At 38.8% G+C, this 22,840-nt stretch overlaps 1 pseudogene; it reads right to left on the bottom strand.

The window, feature by feature from the left end:
- Positions 1-19,043, bottom strand: part of LOC135219842 (KAT8 regulatory NSL complex subunit 2-like) — a 70,303-nt pseudogene extending 51,260 nt beyond the window's left edge.
- Positions 19,044-22,840: the final 3,797 nt, after the last annotated feature.

Below are 22,840 nucleotides of genomic sequence, written 5' to 3'. Positions count from 1 at the left end.
GTTGGCGGCACACAAGTTTTAAAATTGTTCTCAGCGGCCCGGACGAATCTTGGACTTTACAGTACACCCTTTCGCAACCTGAATTATTTTCGTACACAGAAGCAAAAAAATCTTTGTCTTTGCCTTCGTAACCTGGATTTTTCGTATGTAGGGGTATGACTGTACTGTATCATACATATACGAGATGTATGTTAAAGCCCTGAGTTTTAAGAAATCAGTAAAATTAAATAAGTACAATATTTTATTTTTCTTGTTCTCTATTGTTACTTGCATGGCAAGCAGTCTTGTCAAATGTCAGTTAATTTTAGAGTAAATGATAAACCTCGTGCAGCCACACATCTAACTATATATACGTATTATATATACATATGCATACATACATATATGTACATATAAAAATGCTTATACATATATGTAAATGCAAATGTATATACTATACTTGGCACTCTACCAAGAGGTCAATATTAAATTTCATTAAAAAGGTTAATGTTTCTGAGGAATCCAACTATATGTTATTAACAGCAACATCTGGACCAAGCAGTTCTGCTACCTATATCCCTGCCCTTTAACCCATGTCTCTGCCATGCTGCAGAATACCTATGGCAATGTAATATAATGTTCCACAGTAAGAGGAGTCACACTACATACAGACTTGTGTAACGTAGTTACCCCTCTAAAAGGAACCAGCGAGTCAATCAATTATGACCAATTCTCAGATGACATAATACAGTTTCTACCCTATAGTTTTGTTGGAATCCAGATGGCTAACGCTCAATAATTTTTATTGTTGGCCAGAAGGGGAGATGAATAACATGCTTGCCATTTGTTTTTGATATATGAACAAATAGTCCATTCCATGTCCGTAGCAGGAATATGTTGGAAGAGAATGTCATCGTTACTTCATTGTCAGCAAGTTCGTTACCAGCAATACCTACATGGGCAGGGACCAGCAAAAATGGACTACAGTGGACCCCCCGTATTCGCGGACTTCTCTCGGGAACGTTTCCCTGCATTATTCGCGGTATTTTTCTATGAGAAATATCCACAAATTCCTGGTTTTTGTTATCAATTTCATCATAAAATGCACTTTTTGTGATAAAACTATTAAAAAAACCAAGTATGAAAATTTTTAGTGGTTTTTCTTAAGTTTTAACTAACAAAATAGGCTGTTTTTAGCGTTTTTATAGGGGTTTCAAACATTCGCGGATTCTAACTATTCGCTGGGGGGTCTGGTACGCATCCCCCGCGAATACGGGGGGACCACTGTAATTTGAATTCGGAAGCAAGCCTATACAACCATTCTTGAATATATTGAATCATTTGATTTTTGGAGTTATATTACTTAATGACAATGAGTTTACTATAAGAATCGGAGTACTATATGGTGAGATTATTACCCTGTATATATTGGAAACAATCTCAAGAGATTTAGCTAATGCAGTTATTAATTCATCTATACAAACTGAGGCATTATTAGAAAGTCTGCCCACATATGCGCTACTACCATGAACAACAGCACAACCAACACCACTTGATGTCTTTGATCCATCAGTGAATAGTTTAACAGAAACCCAATGTTTCTGGTCATGATCAAGAAAACGAGCCTTCACTTCCTGGACATTAACCAATTTTTTAACCACAGCTTTTTGACAGACTATTGGTTCTGGGGTTAACCAAGGAGGCAACTTAGAGCAACATATTGCCTTAATTTTTTGGTCTTTAATAGACACACTGTCTACTGCAGTATTAAATCTTACATGAAAAGGCTTGGATGCTCTAGCATTTACAAACTGATGTGGATCGTTTTGGTTAAGAATAGACGCTGCATTGTTTTTCGGGGAACCTCTCAAATAATTTGATCATATATATTGCAGTCCCTGTTACTTTCGGCGTAAGTGTAGAGGGAGCTCTTCAGTGTCAGTATATAAACTTTCAACTGGCAATGTCTTGCATACACCAGAGCATATTCTTTGACCAGTATGATGAACTACATCGAACTCCTCAAGTTTGCTTGCACTTGCTGAAGAGCAGACTTGGCAACCATACCCATGCTTAGATTTACAGAACGAGTCATATAACCGTAAAAGTGACCTCTTATCAGCACTCCCAGTTAAAATGCGACACTGCTTTTAAAATGTTAAACACTTCTTTACCTTAATTTTCAGAGTCAATATGACTAGCCCATATTTGGGATGGTTTCCGTTGAGTGCTCCTAGTTAAACGAATGCCACAGTTTTGGAAGGGGAGAATCAAAAGCCATTGTGATCCACCCAACTGCTGATTATATTAACTGACTTTCACAAGAAATTACACGCTGCAATAGCATCATAAATAGTGACATAAATAGTAAGGTCATCTACAAACAAAGCTTGTAGAAAGATGTGGATCTTTCAATGGTTTCTTAGCTTTTTTTAGGCGAGAGGTTTGGTTAAACAATCTTTTATCCTATCCTATCCATGGTTTCTTAATGGGAACAACAATTACAATCTTCCAAGAAGGGGGAGGAATACCAGTTTCCAATATATTTTTAAGGTTTTAAAGAGATAAGATTTAGCTGTATCTTGAAGATTTTTATAATGCTATAAAGAACGTTATCATTCCCATGGAATGCTGGTTCAGATGATGATAACAGCCTCCTGCCTTAATTCCCTAAAAGTTAACTTGGAATCATAAAATTCATCATTTCCAGAACTTAAACGAAGGGAAATGGTTGAATTCCTAATATTCTGGAACAGAGTTGAATAGTTCCTAGAACTATACTTTGAAGAAATGCTCACCCAGTTTTTCAGCAGTTTCATTAGGCTTGGTGACAAGGTCTCCATTGATTTTCAGATAAGGTGTTGATGTTGGAACATATTTGCTGCTTAGTTTTCTAATCTTTTCCAGATCAACCTGATTGGGGTCTTAAAATTTATGCCATTTATATACTATAAAAAAAAACCAGGATTCTCTTTTTACTTTTTAAAAATATTTCCTCTGCTTTGCCATCGCTCATTGTTGGTAAAAAGATTTTGCTGTTGCAGACTGACTGGGTTTATAATGCCAATAAAATTTCCTGGTAATTTTCCTCAAATCACAACAGGTTTTATCCCAACATGGAACAGCAGGTCTGCATGGTTTCCCTTTGGTCTTTGGTATAGAGTTTCAGCACTATTCAATAATTCAGGAGCAAAGTACTGACAAGCCTTTATATGGAACTTAAAGGACTCAAATTCCTGGGATAGGTTAATACCTTCTTGAAATTTGACTCAATCTGCTTCCCTTTCCTTCCATTTAACAGAAACATTTACGGGCGCATTTCTTACAAACTTCAGATGAATGGGAAAGTGGTCACTATCATGTATAAATTCATCTACAGTCTCATTAAAATCCAAATAAGAGTGAAGAGGAGCAAATAGTACTCTAAGTCTATAGCAGATGAATCACCTGTGTAGACTTTATGATACTACGTCATAGTACCATCATTAAAAAGTTTAAGATCATTATTATTAACATTTTCATCAGTGATCCTACCCTCTGTCTCTAAAAAAATTACCACTCCAAAGTGGATTGTGAGAATTAAAATCACTATGTAGTAAAAAAGGAGGAGGAAGTTGATTAATTATACATACACTGAATGCCCCCATCTAAAGGAAAGATAGAGAGTAGACTGATTTCACAGTCAAAAGTAGCCCGGACAGCAACTGCTTGAAGCTGCATGTTCAGGGGAACAATATAATGTTGCAATGTTTTAGCAATAACTATTGCAACACCTTCATGGGCACGGTTCCCATCTGTGGGGATCATCTTAAAAGTGGGTGCACACGTCAGAGCCGAACCTTGTATGTGTAACCGAGTTAACATATACGGTTACAAGGTGTCAAAATGTTGAGGACGAACCGTAACCACGTTAAACACGTAACTTCATTACAATCCACTGCGATCATCAGCCTGTCTCTGTCCGGGTTGTTTACCGACGATGGCCACCTTGCAAGTAGCAGCTGCCCTGTATATTTATACACATTATTAACAAAGATGAAGCGAAATAAAAGAAGATGGTGGCAATCAAGGTTATATACTAGAAGGATAGAATACAGTGGTCGGGAATTACTCGCTGACATGAGATTCCAAGAAGTTTCTGGCCACCGTAAAGTTTTTTCTTCGTAATAGTATATAACTAATTAATTGAAGGACCTCTTCCTCACTCCAATCAGCCATGGTATGACATATACGTACTGACTGACCAAAACAAGGGACTCTACTATGGACGGCCTTGTTCATAGTCGGTGTCAACAAGTTCAGCAACCTCTGTTGATACGCGCGTAATACAGATCCCGTCCACACATTGCGTAACGTGTAAAGAGACTTCTCTTTGATTCGGGGCCCAAAAACCGACAATTGCCGGGACGGAGGGTGAACGGACCCTTGAACCTCACGGGTTCGGGTTCGAGGAGCCGTCGACACTTGCGTTTTTGTTACATGAATCGGTTACAATACAAGGTTCGGTTCGCACGTGTGTAACCACCTTTATAGATCTCATAATTTAGACCCGGATTGTATACTGCATCTCCTGACTTATTGTGAATGTTGAGTTACTATCCCCTATTTATTTCTCTTTCTCTCCAATAGCAGCATCTAGGCAGAAGTACCTGGTGGTACTTTAGTTATAAATTGAGTTTTCCTCTATGCTCCCTCTTTAAACATGAGGGGGGAACACCATAGAGGTTATTCTGAACCCACTACAAAATAGCAAGAAGTGGGTGTCCTCCAATATGAGATCTCTTTGGGGGTGTCATGGCTGTCTTGATTTTTCACTACTAGGGTACCATCATGAAATGCAGGGTTATAGTCTGGCCCAGAGCCCTACTACTCTGGTAGGATAACACATAGCATCTCTGGATGGAATTCACTCCAGTCAGGAGGTAAGTAACTGCTGCTGAACCTGTGGGTATACAAAGCCTTTGACATCTGGGTCTAAAAGTGCAAAAAATTTTCCCACTGTTTTGTCGCTCTTCTAATTTGATAGGAAGATGGGTGTCGCTGATAACAGCAATCCCCTTCCATTCCACTAGTGGGGATTGCTCGTTTCACTACTGGGCAGGGAATAATAAGTACGTACTGTATAAAGGTATAGCCGTAAAAAGAATGTGATCCCTTGCAAGCAATAAAGCTTTTACTCATCAGGATTAAACCTTAAACATTAATATAACTTAATTCTAATAAATGCAATGCCTCAACAAGTTTTACAGCCACAGCTAAGATATTTAAAGGATAGTATATTTCTAAAAGTCAAGGAAACCCATGACAATGATGAAAACAAAAGGTTAAAATAGGAGTTTACTAATTTTTGGAGAAAATGTGCAATCAGGAAAAATCTCAATGAAGATATGGGTTGTTGTTGCCTCCTTATAACTGTAGGAAGATAATTCCTGACATGGGACCCATTACATTTAGTATAGATCTCACTCCTGCGTCTGTGAAAGTTCTCAGAACAAATAACTATTCCTAGTCCCTTACGATAATGTTCTCTGCACAATTTTGGCCTATTCTCTAGTATCAGTTGAATAGCAGACCTGGAAGCAGTAGTTCAGGATGCTCTGCACCAACAAGTGTCCCAATACTCAACAGACTGACCCAAATCTATCACTATAGTCAAACTCAGCCTTTTTGGCCACTAAGGCATTGGCCGCACAGTTGCCACAGTTCTCTAAATACGCCACGGCAGTGATGAAGAAATGTCTCTGATATTTTTTATACTAACTAAATATATGGTAATTACTCTTTCATAATAAAACTTCATATGCTTAAGAATGACTAGTTTTTGATGGGAAAATGAATGTTACTAAAATGTTTTCCTCAGATTTGACACCACCTCTGTGCTGGGTTAGTGCTCCGTTGCCACCCAACAAGGTCATTCCGTGTCAAGGACCCACCATGTAAACGTCTCCCGCTTCTCGTTGCCCCACCTGTACAGTCAGACTATGGAAATAATTAATAAAGTTAATTGGTACTTCTTAGATGAAAAGGCCAACGGCGGACACAGCCAAAGCCGCCAAAGTAAGCAAAAGGACGGTTAGAAGGATTTGCTTCAAAGCAAATCAAGAATGGCAGTCAAGAGGCTGAACACAAGAGAGAGCAGAAGTACCTATCTTAGGAGAAGTGGCAACGGTGTGGAAAATCCAGGGTAAACGCCTTAGTGGCCAAAAAGGCTGAGTTTGACTATAACTGTTGAGACACTGGAGGGTACCAGTTACCTTTCTTCATAGTTTGCCTATGTGCATATTAAAAATCATGCTACAATCCATAAAAACACCAAGGTTTTTAACTGTCTGTGAAGGGACAACATTCACAGAATTGAATTTTATAATGGTGTTCCCCAGGGTGAGAGATATACGTACTGTCTTGATCTGAAAAAAATTGAGATTTATATTGGTCAAGTAAGTGGCCTGTGGTATTAAACTGTTTTGTTGTCAATATATTTTAGACTATCAAATCATAAAAGTTTTCAAGTCCCCAGTCTGCAAAAAACTTGGGTATCAACAACATAAATAATGAGGAGACCATCTCACTTATATCTTGGTAGATCACTGATAAAGATGGAGAACAGCAATGGTCCAGAACTGACCACTGGGGGTACAACAAAACATATCTTCTTATGAGTGGATATGAATGGAGCCAATACAAAACAGGGTTGAAACAGGATTTTAGAATTTGGTGAAGAAACTATCAAACATTTTGGACAGATCTAATAATAAAAGGAGTTAAAACTTGTTTATGATTTTTTCTTGTATTTTGTTGGTAATCTTAAGCAGAGAAGATTCCATTGAAAGGTTAGGTCTAAAACCATGAAATGGTTTGACTCAAGAAAAGCCATGTTGAATGGCAATTATTTCCTTGTTTATTTTACAGATGACAGGTAAATGAAATGTGAGTCTATAATTTCCAATTTTCAGTATACATACGTATCTCCACTTTTGAAAAAGGAAATTACATAAGGATGTTTCCTTGGGTCAGATTAGTTACATATAACAACTGAGCTGCTGACAAGGCTACAAAAAGAATGTAGAATTAAGTTGTTGAGCACAACAATACGGCATAAAATTCATGAGCTGACTATAAACAAAGTAGAAAATTGTAACAGGCAGTCAGTAAAAAAAGAAAAAAAAAAATCCTATTACCAAAAATTTATTTAAGATCATCTATGTTCTTCAGAGCATATTTTCAGGAAATTTTTAGTTGGGAGGCATAATTTTATTGATGACATTTCATGTTCCCCTCGCATTACCCTTATATTGAAAGAATTCTTCCTTGTCATGGTTTTTTCTAATTAAGACATCATCATCTTAATTTTATCTTGCCCCTTTTGGAATTATTTTCCAATGGGGCCTACTCTAATGTATATTCTTTGTCAAGTTCCCTCTAACTCTTATGGCACCTTTAATTGCAGTGTCAATCCAAGGACAGAAGGGCTTCTCAGTATGTACTGCATTTTGTAATAAATGGTACAGTAGAGTGGAACTTTGTTAAAAGTATGAACCTAATACTATGTATACATCATCTGTGTGTAAAATAGTATTAAAGGACAGTTACCGCTTAAAAGGAATTCACAATGGCAATTCTGGGAGTAATTCTCAAGGGAGCGTCTTAAAAGCTGAAAAGTCATTTTCTTTTTTTATAATAGTGTAATAGTACGTATACTAATTTTTGGTGTTGAAGAGACCTGTGTACAACTAAAACCAAAGATCTAAGGGCTTTACATTGATGATATCTTCATTATGGTAATAGAAGCTGACAACGCTACGAAAATAGTGGCTGCCTTAAAAAGAAACTGTACTTAACTTCACCACAGAGCATAGCCAGCAGAAGACTTTGCATTTGCTGGATGTCCTAGTTAAACAATGGGAAGGACAATTAAAACTACAGTATTCACAAAAACAACGAACAATGGCCATTACTTGAATGCCCAGAAGCCTACAAAAAGTCCGTAGAGAGTGCTTATGTCAAAGAGCACTCGCTCACTTTACTACTTGTTAGATGTGAACGATGAACTGGACAGAATTTGACAGTTATTAACTAACAACGGATATGATGATTGTATCATGCAATTAAAAGAAATTGGAAGAATTCTACCGAAACAAGCAGAAGAGAACCTCCTTGTCACTCATCGTCACCTGCATTATGGGATTGCTTACAAGGAGGAATGGTGCAGCCTGCGGGGAATCACTAGTGGCCCTAATGATGAAAAAACAGTAGTGCTCCAGTAGGACCAAAGGAAATGTGTACAAATGTAGTGTAAAAATTCGTATGTCTGGAGATGCTAGTGTAAATCTCACAGCAATACTTACTTTGGACACACTACTAAGACCCTTTGGAGGTGAATGGTGGCCCACTGAAACCAAGGGGCCATACGCTAGAACTTCACTGATTTACACGATAGGAAGCCATGCCTACAAGAACTAATCAAAGGCATTCTTCCAGCAGAAAGAGGACTGCGTGAGTGAAGACACATCAGACAGCGGCCCCCTTAAAGCTAGACATGGGGAACCTGTCAGGAAATCAAGAGCACCCAGGGAAACACAAATAACACCTTGTAATAATTTTATCAGAGAAACCAGTGAATAGTGCTATGACAGCGGCTTTGGGATATGGGTTAAGCTTTGGTGTGTCCAACGGTAATCTGGACTATGTCAACATTTCAAAATCATTGTTATTTGGAAAAATTTAATCGTAATCTATGTTCTGAGGATATCAATATTTGTTAGGGTATTGTGTATGATGCTACAGTACAAGTAATAAAGGCAGATAATGTCTAATGCAGTGGTAATAATAAATAAAAGTGACTTTGTAAGTAAAATAATGGCATTGCTAAATGATACTGATACTTACATGGAACCGAGGTCTGATCCTACACAGATGTGAACTCCCATTTTAATAGACAAATTAATCCTTTCCAAAGGGTTTGAAACCATTTAATTAAACAGTTTACATAGCAATGCACCTCCCTACCTTATATGTATGGATTAGTCAAGACTCACAAAATCAATAACTCTATCAAACCAATCATTAGTTCAGTGGGCTCAGTTACGTATAATTTATCTAAATGGCTTGTAAAAATTCTTGCACCTTTGGTAGGAAACATTTCTATCACGAATGTAAATGTTGATTTTATAAACAAATTGAATAGTTTAAATTTGTATTTTGATATAAATATGGTTAGTTTTGATGTCTCTCTATTTACAAAAGTGCCTGTAGATGATTTACTTGAAATTTTGGAAGATGAATTAGAACGTCATGATATTCCCTGAACTGTATGAAGCAAACCTCATTAGTTTCATAAGGTTATGTATCAAAGATAGTAAAATGTTATTTTCATGATAAAATAAATTTTTGAACATACTCACCTGGTAGTTATATATATAGCTTACGTCCCTGACGTCACGGCAGAATTTCAAAACTCGCGGCAATCGCCGATTGGGTAGTCAGGTGCACCACCTGTGCGCCCTCTACCAGGTACGTATGCACCATACCAACTATTCCTCAGATCTTCCATGCCCATAGTTTCTAGAGGGGAGGAGGGTGGGAATTTAATTATATATAACTACCAGGTGAGTATGTTCAAAAATTTATTTTATCATGAAAATAACATTTTCAAACATCTAACTCACCTGGTAGTTATATATATAGCTGATTAACACCTTTGGTGGAGGGTCAGAAACAGCTATCATCGTTGGAATTGACATAAGTGTTAATAAAAACAAACTTACGGGTTCGTACCTGTTAAGGAAGCTGACTTTAATGATATCCTGTCTCATTGTGTCTGCTTTCCTTATGAGGTCCAGCGATCCACCCAGGGGGCTGAAGACCTCTTGGAGACTGTCAACCGTCAAACCTCTATGTGACTAGACTCCCTACAATACTCTTGTTCCGGGCACTACTAAGGAACAAGTTGATCACCTGACTAAAGATCAATGATTGTGGAAGACTGCATCCAGTCTCCACAAACAACCATAACTTTTCAATAGTTTCCAAGAGAAGAAAAAGAGTATTGGATTAATTTTTTGGTCTTTAATAGACAAACGGACCCAGTGTGTAGCAGTCTTCATACAAAGTTTGCACTTGCGTAAGATAGTGCGACGCAAAAACTGACTTGCTCCTCCAGAATGTTGCGTCCAGGATATTCTGAAGAGATCTATTTTGTTTAAATGCTACCGAGGTTGCTACAGCTCTAACCTCGTGAGTCTTAACTTTAAGTAGCTTCATATCTGCTTCAGTACATGCTGAATGCGCTTCCCTAATTAATTGCCTTATAAAAAAGGATAGCGCATTCTTCGACATTTGCAGAGAGGGTTTCTTGACCGAACACCAAAGCCCTTCTGAAGTGCCACGTAATTGTCTCGTTCTCTCCAAGTAATGCCTCAGAGACCTTACCGGACAAAGAACTCTCTCTACTTCCTCACCCGTGAGATCCGAGAGGTTCGGAATTTCGAATGACTTGGGCCAGGGTTGAGAGGGCGTTCTGTTTTGGCTAGGAATCCCAACTGTAGCGAGCAGATGGCTTTGCCCTGTCTGAAACCTACAGTTTTGCTGAAGGCATGGGATTTCGCTGACCCTCTTTGCTGTTGCTAGGCTAATCAGGAAGAGAGTTTTCATGGTGAGGTCCTTAAGGGATGTTTCCTGTAAGGGTTCGAACCTGTCACTCATGAGAAACTTGAGGACTACATCCAAATTCCAAGATGTTGAGGATTGTATTCTTTCCTTAGTTGTCTCGAAGGATCTAAGAAGATCTTGTAGATCCTTATTATCAGATAGATTAAGGTTTCTATGCCTGAAGACAGCTGCTAGCATGCTCCTATAACCCTTGATAGTAGAAGCAGAAAAGTTACGTCTCTTCTTGAGGTATAGCAGAAAATCTGCTATCTGAGTCACAGAGGTACTGGAAGAGGAAATAGAGTTGTCCCTGCACCATCCTCTAAAAGTCTCCCACTTCGATTGGTATAACCTTAATGGTTGAAGACTCCTTGCTCTTGCAATTGCACTCGCTGCTCCCTGCCTCCCTCGAAAATCCTCTAGCTCTTGTGAGTTTTTCGATAGTCTGAAGGCAGTTAGCTGAAGAGCTTGGAGGTTTTGGTGATACCTTTCCAAGTGGGGCTGTTTGAGTAGATCTACTCTTACGGAAGGCTTCTTGGGGTGTCCACCATCCATTCCAGTACCTCTGTGAACCATTCTCTTGTCGGCCAGAAGGGTGCCACTAGAGTCATCCTGGTTCCTTCGTGAGCCACAAACTTTTGTAACACTCTGTGTACCACTTTGAATGGGGGAAAGGCGTACACGTCTAGATGTGTCCAATTCAGAAGAACGCATCTATGTGGATTGCTTCGGGGTCTGGGACTGGAGAACAGTAAGTCTCCATCCGTCTTGTCTGCGTCTGTTGCAAAGAGATCTATGCAAGGGCGCCCCCAGATTTGCCATAGACTCTTGCAAACTTCCTGATGGAGAGTCCATTCTGTGTCAAGACTTGATGTTTTTCTGCTCAGGATGTCTGCTCTCACATTCTTTTCTCCCTGAATGAAGCGTGTTACCAGAATCACGTTTTTTCCTTTTGTCCGAGAGGAGCAGTTCTCTTGCTGCTCTGTACAGAGAGACTGAGTGAGTCCCGCCTTGTTTGCTGATGTAGGCCAACGCCGTTGTGTTGTCGGAGTTGACCTGTACCACTTTGTTCCGGACTACGCTCTCTAATTCCTTGAGAGCTAGGAAAACTGCAGTCAATTCTTTCAGATTGATGTGGAACTTTACTTGCTCCTTGTTCCAGAAGCCCGAGACTTCTAACTTCCCCAGTGTTGCTCCCCAGCCCGAGTCCGAGGCGTCGGAAAACAACACTAGGTCTGGGTTCCTCTGCTCTAGGGAGAGGCCTTCCTGGAGCTTGACGGGATCGTTCCACCACTGTAGATAGTGTTTCATGTCGTTCGAAACGGGAATACACATTGACTCTAGTGTCTTCTTCTTGGTCCCAATGCTGATTTAGATGAAACTGCAGAGGGCGTAGGTTCAGTCTTCCCAAGGAGACAAACTGTTCTAGCGAGGAAAAGGTCCCCAGCAGACTCATCCATTCCCTCGCAGAGCACTTCTGTTTCTTTAGGAAGTTTCTTATTTTCTCTAAAGCTTGTTCCGTTCTCAATGTGGACGGAAAAGCCCGAAAAACCTGACTCTGAATCCTCATCCCCAAGTACAAGATTTCCTGGGATGGGATCAGTTGGGATTTCTGGTGGTTTATCAGAAGGCCTAGGTCTTCTGATAATCGAATTGTTTTCTGAAGATTCTCCAGACAGTCGGCGTAGGAATGGGCTCTGAGGAGCCAATCATCCAGATCACAATGAGGCTCTGATGCGTTTCTTGTGTAGCATTGCTGCTACGTTGCTCATAAGTTTTGTGAAAATTTGAGGTGCGGTATTTAGACCGAAACAAAGAGCTCGGAATTGAAATGTTTCTGTCTTGTAAACAAATCTTAGGTACTTTCTGGAGTTTGGGTGGATCGGAGGACGTGAAAATAAGCATCCTGGAGATCCAACGAAACCATCCAGTCGTCTCGTCTGACTGCAGCAAGAACTGATTTCGTTGTCTCCATAGTGAATTTTGTTTTCTTCACGAAAAAATTCAGGGAACTCACGTCCAAAATCGGTCTCCATCCGCCCGAGTTCTTGGGACCAGGAATAATCGATTGTAAAACCCCGGAGATTCCAGGTTCTGAACTCTTTCTATTGCTTCCTTCTGAATTAGCATAGAAACCTCTTGTTGTATCGCTAGAGTCTTGGACTCCTCTCTGTACTTGGCTGACAGATCGATCGGTCTTTCTGCTAAGGGGGTTTTTTCCAGAAAGGGCTCTTGTATCCTTCTTTGAGAAGCTGAATAGACCAAGGATCTGCTCCCTTTTTCTCCCATGTTTGCCAGAAATTTTTGAGTCTGGCTCCTACCACTGTCTGAAGAAGAACTTTGTCAGACTTTATTACTTCCTCCTCTGAAGCCTCTTTTCTTGGAGTTTTTTGTAATAGGTCTTGCATTCCCTCTCCTGAGGGATCTACCTCGAAAGGGGGGCCGAGAACTACGTGGTAGAGGAGTGGTTTCTTTAAGTTTCTGTCCTGCAAAACTTGACGGAACAACTCTCCTGCTGCTTTAGTCATCAGATCTTGTGTCGCTTTTTGAGTCAGAGCTGAGGATACTTCTTTTACCAAACTATGCGGAAAAAGATGAGTCGAAAGGGGAGCGAAAAGCAGTTCCGCTCTCTGAGTTGAGCGTTACTCCACTCGAAAGAAAAGAACAAAATTGGGCCCTTTTCTTCAAGATTCCAGCTGAGAAAAGGGCTGCTAGCTCGTTCGACCCGTCTCGAAGCGCTTTGTCAATGCATGACATAAGGTGAACGAGTTCTTCCGTTTTGGTAGACTTCAAGTTTTCCATTTTCTTTCCCAACGAACCCAGAGTCCAGTCTAGGAAGTTAAAGACTTCGAAGGCTCTAAAAATCCCTTTGAGGAGGTGGTCCATTTCAATGGAAGACCAAAACACTTTCGTCTTCCCCATGCCGTCCGACGAGAAGAGTCCACAAGACTAGAGAAGTCCCCTTGGGAAGAAGCTGGAACTCCCAAACCCAGGACTTCTCCAGTGTCGTACCAGATGCTGGATCTGGAAGCTAATCTGGCCGGAGGTAAAGGAAATGAGAAAGCTGTTTTTTTCCCTGGTCTTTCTTAGAGTCCATCCATTCCTTCATTAATTTCAAGGCTCTTTTCGAAAGAGCGCGATAATACCATCTTCGTAAAGTCGGATTCTTTAGAAGCCTTCCCTAAAGTGAACTCTGAAGGTGGAGAACGAGGGGCAGCTGGCACAAAACTTTCTGGAAAAAGTTCCGCAAAAACTTTCATAAGCCTTTTAAGATCTGCTGAAGGTTGTAGATCTGTTTGATATTCTTCCTCGGAAACGACTTGCATCTGATCAAAAGGAGAATGGGGGTGTCTCATTCTTTTCTTCTGATTGAGACACAACTGATGTAGCGATGTCATGTTGCGTTTGTGCATCCTGCAGTCCAGTTCTTGATGCCTGGAGTCTTGTCGTCCAGTACCTGATGCCTGGTGTCCTGGCGTCCTGTCTCATGACGATTTTTCGTCCTGGCGTCTTGCTTCAAGACGTTTTTCGTCCTGGCGTCTTGCTTCAAGACGTTTTTCGTCCTTGCGTCTTGCTTCAAGACGTTTTTCGTCCTGGCGTCTTGCTTCAAGACGTTTTTTCGTCCTGGTGTCTTCCTTCAAGACTTCTTTCGTCCTGGCGTCTTCCTTCAAGACGCTTATCGTCCTGCTGTCTTGCTTCAAGATGTTTTTCATCCTGGCGTCTTGTTTCAAGACGTTTTTCGTCCTGTGTCGTCATGCTTTAAAACGTTTTTCGTCCTGGCGTTTAACAGTAAGAGTAGCAGGTTTGATATGACTGCATAAGAGAGGAGAGTTTCTGCTTAAAATCTTGCAGTACGGAAAACTGTGGAGCTTCTTGCTGCTGGGAACAGACTAGAGAAGTTGCAAAGTCAATCTCTCTCTCTTCATTCTGTTCGTCTTGAGATGAAAGGCCTGAAGAACGCCAATCCGAAGGAGGAGCAGGAGCATGCACTGAAGGCATCCAATCGTCCGATGCTTCCTTTACTCCTACCAAAGACGACGGCCGCCTGTGCGGTATCTTACGTCTTATATTGGTAGGAGAGCAAACATCGGAGACGAAAGGGAAGCGAACAGGAGTTGTAGCACGACCGAAAGTCTCCCTTCGTCCGATCCTTCCTTACTTCCTGCCAAAGACGACGTCCGCTTGTGCGACAAAAAAAAAATCATGCGTCTTGATTTGCAGGAGAGCAAGCATCGGAATCGAAAGAGAAACGATCCGGAGTTGCAGTTTGCACCGAAGGTTTCCCCCTTTCCATATTTCCTTGCCTCCTACCAAAGACGATGGTCACCTGTGCGACGTCTTACGTCTTAATTTGGTAGGGAGAGCAAATATCGGAACCTGAAGGGAAGCGCTCGGGGCTGCTCCAATGACTACATCCTGGACGCTCTTGACGTATATCGTCCTGGCGTCCAGTATCAAGACGCTCGGCGTCCTGGGATTTCCTTTTAATGGGTCGGGATTTAGAAGTCTGACGCCAGCCCCGTCTGGTACTGCGTCGTCGAAGAAGCGAAGAAAACACTTTAACCTCGCCTTTCCTATAGCGAGGGTGAGCGTCCTGGGGGGGGATCGTCTACAGGTACGCGAGGGGACGCTCGGGAGCTAAAACCTCTCGCCTCCCTTCGTCGGTCGACTTTCCTTCTCACATGGGGTTGGTGAGCTTGGAAGAGGTCTAGGACTAGGAGCACGACAAGTCCGAGCGGCCGCACCCTCCACTGCACTTGCACTAATTTCACTATTCACTTTAATATCTCTCATATTAGACCATAATTTATCCCTGTCTTGTGCCAGGGATTCTACCCATTGACCAAGGGGCTTGAATGGCCGTCATCATGTCCTGTAATGATGGACTTTTACCTGTTTCTGAAACTGGATTTGGTAATGATACAACAGGAGGAGGAGGATCAACTAGGATTATCGAGGGATAGAGAACTATCTTTCCTTGACCTGTTCTATGGAGGAGCGAGACAAGGTCTTCTTCGCTCTCCTTATCCTATCCTTCTCTAATTTACGCACATAGCGGTAATATTCAATCCATTCAGTCTCAGGCAAGCCCACACATTCATCACATCTATCACCTATCTCACAAACTTTTCCTCTGCATTTACTACAAATAGAATGAGGATCTAAAGAGGATTTAGCAAGTCTAGTCTTGCAACCTTTCACACACATTCTCAAACTTGAAGCAGAATCAGACATGATGAGAAATCAAAAAGAGAGATCAAAAACAAGCAAAGGTCAAACCAACAATATCGAAACTAAATCAAAATCCAATCAAGCGAAAGCCAAAGCCAAAGTGTACTTCACCAAATAATACTGCAAAACGACATGGGCTATAACGAGCGAAGTTCCAACGATGTCACCGTAGCGGCGGCAGGGAAGATCTGAGGAATAGTTTGTATGGTGCTACGTACCTGGTAGAGGGCGCACAGTGGTGCACCTGACTACCCAATCGGGCGATTGCCGCGAGTTTTGAAATTCTGCCGTGACGTCAGGGACGTAAGCTATATATAAATACTACCAGGTGAGTTAGATGTTTGAAATTTTGTTTTAATGGGGAATTACATCAAGGAAAAGTTTGGCATGGCTATGAGTAATCCCTTATTTCCTGTCCTTTGCAATATTTATATGGAATTTTTTTTTTTAATTACTGTAGAGGAAGAAGAATTTTCTTGATGTAACTGTCCATAGAAATCATAATTTCACCTTTTAAGTCTTTCAGAAATCAACTAACATTGCCTCTTTTGTTCATTACTAATCCAATCACCATCAAAATGTTAAATTCTCTTTTTTCTGAGATGTTCCTAAGGGCTCTACGTGTCTGTAGCCCGCAGTTTATTGACGTGGAGATTAAAACTTTTTATGATATTGCATTAAAACATTAAAATACCCAAGGACTTTTGTAGATATGGCATGGAAAAGAGCTACAAAAACATTTTATTTAACTAATGACAAACTTGAATTTAGTAGCACAACATTCTAAAATTACCTTATGATGAAAGGTCTTTAGAAATTCCTAGAATTTTAAAGCTTAACATAAATGTATTCAGTAATATTAATGTCAAGAGTTTAGTAATAAAAAATTCTCCTAAAGATCTTCCAGGCTGCATATATGAAATTCCTTGCAAAAAGTGTGAAAGTTGATTCTGGACAAAACGGTAAAATCTCTTTCAAGTCTCAAACAGCACAATATTCTGTGAGAACAGGGTAAATATCAAATGCATTAATTGTACATACCTATGAGAGATTGAGATCATCCTATTTATTGGAATCAAGCAAGAGCCTTAATCCCACGTAATAACACAGTTAAAAGGAACATCATTGAATTTAGTAGTTTCAAGTCAAATAATGGAAATGTTCTAAATTTAAGTCTTGGTTTATTTAAAATTGAAGCCTTCACAATGAAAAAAGTTGTAGATAAATACAAGCGACAAAATTACTACACGTACTCAGTTTTTACATGTTTGGGACTATACGGATACCTTGTAGTTTCTGTTAGGGTTAAATCTATATTTACGTTTGTGACCATGTGATATCCGATAATCCTGGATAATTTCTAATTTTTTTTACCCTTTTGACAATTAACCATCTGGTATTCTTGATCTTGTTGTTTACCTGATAACTTTCTCTCCAATTGCATTTCATTCGTTCCTCGACAATGTCTTACTAAAGACGAAAGCACTTGGATTTCTGACTATCATTTTCCTGTGGTATTTGCTTATTTAATGAAGTCATGTGCATCTACTGTAATTTTTTAAGCATATATATATATGTATATATTATACATGATAATATATATATATATATATTTTATTTATATATATATATCTATATATATATATTATCTATAGTATATTTATATATTATATATATTATATATATAATTTATGATACTATATATTCTTCCTAGCCAGTTCCCATTTTTATTTTTTATATGGGGTTGCCGCTACATATTATCGTAACCATTGCTGATTCTACTGGGCTTATGGATGATTTTTTTTTTTTTTTTGCAATTTCAAATCCATATTACAAATGAAAGTATGTCATCCATAAGCCCATTAGAGTCAGCAATGATATATAGGTTTTATATGGTATGTATGTGTTATATATAGCTATTATATTATATATATATTTACTAATCATTGCTGATTCTGAGCTTATGGATGATACATTTTTTGCAATTTCATGATTTGCAATAGCCTATACTATATATATCATATATATTAATATGTATATACTATGTATATGTATCATATATACCTAATATATAGTAATATAGCTATATATGCATATTTTTGCATAGTAGTTGTACTATTATGTATATGTTAGTGCATATACCACACACACACCCACAAACATGTATAATATATATATATATATATATATATATATATATATATATATATATATATATATATATACATATATATATGTATATATATATAAGTATATATATATATATATATATATATATAAAATGGTGTAGTAAACTTACAACTGAATGTACATTACAAACATAGGTATGCATTGGCTAAATAGGCTATAGGTAGTATTATTCAAAATATAATTACTTATATGGGGTAACTACTTGAAGGCCTTCAAAGCAATAACCCAAGATGAAAATCATGACAAACATATGTTTCTGATAATGCGTTATCAGTATTAGCTAGGTAGTACATACCATTTGATATCTTGCCAAGCGTACGCCTACGGAAATACTCTCGACGTTTGCCTCTAAAATTTTGTAAAATGTCAACAAGATACTGGCATTAGGTAATGCAAATAAGTTAGTAGTTAGTTTCAATACAGTTGCGTGTTACGCGGTCTTTCTATTACGCTAACCTGGGCGCTCTTTTTGATTTCCAAGGTCATCGCCCGCCAGAGTATGTTCCAAAAGGTATCAAGATCCCCTAAGTTATAAGGTCTTCTGAAATAACGTGCAGTCGAAAAACGCACAAAGTAAATAATAATATATATATATATATATAATATAATATATATATATATATATATATATATATATAATATATATCCTCATATATATATATATATATCTATATATATATATATATATGTATATCTATATATCTATATATATATATACTATATATATATATATATATATATATATATATATATATATATATATATATATATATATATATATATGGCTTAAAGGAATGTGTATAAACCCACTACTAATGGGATAAAAACCAAATGTCAGATACAAACCTCAGTGATCAGTCTAGACAATATCGGGCCGCTGCATAATTCGGGGTATCCAAAGGCCTACAATAGGCAACTGTGTCTGCACAAGTATTCCAAAACTCCTTAACTATTTATAAAATCCTAAATAACAATCACTTTCACTATAACAATTTCTGATGGACATTCAACTTCTTCTAAGAACACGGCAATAACATACTGAAATCAAGAAACTTGTACTTTCCCACTTCGAGAAAAAGACAAATGACAATCGGCACGGTTCACACCGAGCATCATCTGCTTTCAGTTGAATCAACGCAAGACGCTTACATTGATTATTGGCAGTAATAGCAGTAAAAATACTATCAGGGGCCCAACTTCTGTAATAATTATCCAATTATTTTTCTAAGTTTCATGGTGTTGTTACCTTCACGTTAACACTTTTTCTTACACCGTAATTAACACAAAACATATTATATTTCAGCAGTCGAACGTACACAATGCTACTAGGATCACAGCTACCCACAATCTGTCGTAATTTTTCCAAGAACCCATTCCATCACATTTTGGTAGAAAGATTTAAATCTTTTAAAAATACAAGTAACATTTTGATTCATTTGCGTACAAAACTTCTATTATCATTAAATGTTATAAATGTTAAATTTATTCAAATAGCTTTCTGTACTTGACAGATATTCCAAATTTTTCCCGATTAAAATTAATTCATAAAAATATCACGGGAACTTCCATCAGTGTGTTAGTGTTAGAGAAAGTCTTGAGCAATTCTTATGCAGTGAAACTTACATTTCTTTAGTTGAAAATTTATAGAATTTAGCAATTGCTTTACGTTTTTAAAAATAAACTTTATTAGTAATTGTATTATGTGTTTATGTGAATTGTTAAAACTATCGAATTATTTGCAATTACGCTATATTTATAACCAAAATATTGGGTTAACCTTCGAGTTTCCGGTGTGACGTCACCACAGTCCGGTGTGTAACTCCATGGCGGCTGATGAAGATGGTATTTTTTACAAGGGAGGAATTAAACAATTCACCCAGCCGAAGAGCGGAATAGACGCAGAGAAGGAATTAAGTTATCGCCAACAAGCTGCACATTACATACAAGACATGGGCCAGCGGTTGCAAGTGTATCCTTTTATATTACGATCGAGAAAAGTGTTGTGGTTATGGCCTTGGTTAGCGTACTGCAATCATGTTAAGTGTAATATCGCAATGGAGTGGTCGATTTTAAGTGTTCTTTGTGTATCAGTTTGATCTCTGGGGCATGTGGCTTTTGTGTGTTCCTTTGCGAAGGTCTGAAGTACATTTCTTGAACTAAAACCCACCATGTTATTGTTATGGTCAAGAGATTTGTCATGGTCGTGTCAGCCATGTTGGCTCACATGACTTAGATAAACGTGTTTTGTGTGTTATTGTTCTCAGGCCTCCTTTTTCATCGCGTAGTAAATAATATTAGCGTGGAGCCTTTGTTTTAAGTCAGTATGGCAATTGCATGTGAAAGTTAACAATAGGGTGGTTCACGATTTGGTTATTTACGTCTTAGATGCGATGCCAGTCCCAGATTTTGGTAGGTCAACGGGACCCGTGCTCTACTTAGGAAGGAAACGAGATATTTGTATTTGCGGGTTTTTTCCCTTAAGTTCTACCATAATTTGTGGTTACAGATGTAAATGGCATTATATTGGAATTGGAAATTCGAACTTTTTATATAATTTTTTTTTAATCCTATTTCATCATGCCAAACTGCCTTAGCTTAGGCCAGGTCGATCTGGTGGGTTTCTGAACCATACTATCAAAGCCCCAGTAGCCTTGAATTTAATTCTAATCAAAGCAGCTTTGCATTAAGCTAGTTACGATTGGAGTGAATGGACCGAATGTAGACAGGCTCACATGGTCTGGCCAAATGTGAATTATAAACCTTGTGTGATAATTTAGTTCCGTAATTGTGTAATGAAGACTTGAGTTTATCTGGGTAGATCTAGGGTACTTATCCGTGGCAGCCTAGACTATGGCAGTTGCAGTTTCACCTCCTGAATAAGAATTTTAAGTAATATTTGTTCAGACGACTGTAATTAACCCCCCAGGGGCCAGTACTAAACACAGCGAAATACATTGGACGCCCCAATCCCTAGCGGATGTCGTATCGCGGTTACGTTCCTTGCAGTCCGTGCGAACTGCTTCTGTAGAAATACCTTTATCTGGTCCCATTCTGCTAAATGTACTCTACATTGCCTCCCCCTTGCATTTGTTAAACAGATAGTGCTAAAAGAGTAGGAGGGTGCACTCAATATATTTTGCTAAATCCATACTTTGTGTCTGTAGTTCTGGTGATATTAGTTGAGCTTATTGTACAATCATTGGTTCGTAAATTTTAACTACATTAACATCAACTTCATGGACATCTGTGAATGTAGCTATCAACTATACCATTTGGAGGGTAGATCATCACAGCAGGCCACGCAGGCCACCTACCATCAATGCAAGCCACCCTCCGAAAAAGTACATTATAACGCGTCCTGACACCCGAGATGGGCATCAGTCGCGACTTGTTGTTGGTGAGAAACGGAGCTAAAGACCTCTACTCTCCTTTCGAAGTAAGTATTTTCCCCAAAGTTAGAAATTAAGGCCAAATTTTAAGATTTAAACAGAGGGTAACTGAAAACGGTCTCAAACGTAGTGCAAATCTCACCAAAACGCGTTCAACATTTTTACTTACAACTCGAGGTATTTAGAAGATTGACGCCATCTCGATGTTTACGGAGTAGCTTTGTGTCAATAAACTAACCATTTCCTGTGATAAATCCGCACACCACTTGTACCCACAGACGCTGGAGCACTTTTATCACACAACAATCGAAACACGATTCGATTTCTCATCAACAACAAGCCAGGCGTAAAACAGCTGTTGGGGTAGAAGATGACGAGAAGCGTGCTCTTGGCTAATTTTAAATAAGTAGTAAAACATCAATATTTTACATATTTATGATGATTAATTTGAAAATATTCGTTATTGAAAAAGTAACTCGACTCTGACTCAAATTTAAGTAATTATTTTTCTGAATTAGAACGTTCTTTCAAGTTCTGTATTATGACGTCACGACATCTTGACTTTCGTACCTATTAAATAATTGCTATACTCAACTGTCATTGCAGAAACAGTTTACCAGTTATTCATGCAGATTGTTATCAGCTATACATGTAATTGTTATAATCGTAATGCGCATATATCTTTATTATTTACTTTTTGGATATATGAAGATGTTTTACTGCTGGATTATCGCCGTAGTGTGACGCAATCGTTTTCGGTCCATGGGCCTCTTGTCTGTTTCGCACCATAAGAAATTATGGGGCCGAATTTGCAATGACCAGAAAGTCGTTAAAAGAGGAAAGTTAGCATTGAGTGGCATATGTTTTGACTGAGAAAAATAAAATTTATTCAATAGCTAGCTTGTAAAAAATACTTGGTTATAAAAAACAACTTGATTGACAACTAAGCAGCATGTACTATGGTTTCAGAGACAGTGCAAGCAGGTTTTTGGGCAATACCTATTTCTGTAACGAACACACTTAACAGAACGAGATTTTGCTATAGTGCATTACACCCAGTGCCGTAATTTTATAGGGTATCGTGAATCACTAATCGTAAAGAATAACGACACTTGTCCTTGTACCAAGAGACAAAAACTCCATTATGCAGAAATGGATACGAACACGCGTATAAAGCTCCACCTACCCTCTCCCCCCCACCCCCCCCCCCCCCCCCCCCCCCCCCCCCCCCCCATCCCTTTTCTTCTTCGTTCCTCCGCCTTCCTTTCTCTCTCTCTCTCGTCTTCTCTCTCTCTCTCTCTCTCTCTCTCTCTCTCTGTTGCCATTCGGTATGTGTTGACCCTCCAAACTGGGTATAAGACTACACACAAAACGTTGAAATTGGTTGTGAAATTAGGCTATGT

The sequence above is a fragment of the Macrobrachium nipponense genome, chromosome 1 (genome assembly GCF_015104395.2).
Source record: "Macrobrachium nipponense isolate FS-2020 chromosome 1, ASM1510439v2, whole genome shotgun sequence".
Classification (NCBI taxonomy): Eukaryota; Metazoa; Arthropoda; class Malacostraca; order Decapoda; family Palaemonidae; genus Macrobrachium; species Macrobrachium nipponense.
The sequence above is the reverse complement of the archived record's forward strand: the minus strand, read 5'-3'. Positions and strand labels throughout refer to the sequence as shown.